Here is a 940-nt window from a genome sequence, read left to right as displayed (position 1 = left end):
AGCAAACTAATTAAGAGCACATCTCCTATAATCAGATTTTTCTGCATAATATTTGCTTCCAGATCACCACTGGAGTAAATCAACTGGGAGGCCATTCCAGAACTCATGTTGTAAGACAGTGGCTTCTTAACTTTGGCATGCAATCACCTGGAAGGATTTTTTAAAACACCAATTAATGGCTTCCATCCCAAAACCAATAAAACAAACTCACTGCCATTGAGTAAATTCTGACTCATAGTGACCCTCTTTGGGTTTCTGAGGTGGTAAGTCCTTACAGAAGTAGATTGCCCAGTGTTCCTTCCACAGAGTGGCTGATAAGTTTGAACCGCCAGCCTTCTGGTTAGCAACCAAATGCCTTAGGCACTTAGGCACCAGAGCTCCATTTCTGATTTTCTATGTCTGGGTTGTGAACTAAGTCTTTACATTTCTACTATGTTTCAGATGCTTCAGCTATTGGACCACAATTTCAGAGAGAACCTTAGTCCTATGTGTTCTCCACACAGGCTTACATCATTATTGACTGTGATGGAATGGAAGTTTTGGAGCTCTAGATGGTTCTCCAACAACCAGAGCTTTCCTGTCTCATCTGCCGTAGAGAAACCGTGAGAGTTAATCCCATGGGTGTCACCATGATAAATTCAGGAACCCAAGTCACTCTTTATCATAATTCAAAATTTTCTATGTCTTAACAATTCCCTGTGTCATTTCCTTATCCTATTTTTCCCCTAACTCCTGAAAACTTTCCAGTGCATCCTCTGGAACTCATTGTCCATCAGTAACATCACCTCTCTCCACAGCTACTCTTCTTTGTCTTCTTGCTTTAACTGAGATTAGACTCCTCTTTGAAGTCATTGGTTCTTCTGAAGTCCACTCAAATAGGAACTGTTTTGCATCATAACTCCTACCATGTCTCTTGGAGATCAAGTGGATAACTTTGTTT

Source organism: Orycteropus afer, unplaced genomic scaffold, assembly GCF_000298275.1.
Source record: "Orycteropus afer afer isolate SDZICR_OR568_19922 unplaced genomic scaffold, OryAfe1.0 scaffold01157, whole genome shotgun sequence".
Lineage (NCBI taxonomy): Eukaryota > Metazoa > Chordata > Mammalia > Tubulidentata > Orycteropodidae > Orycteropus > Orycteropus afer.
Note: the sequence above shows the minus strand (reverse complement) of the source record.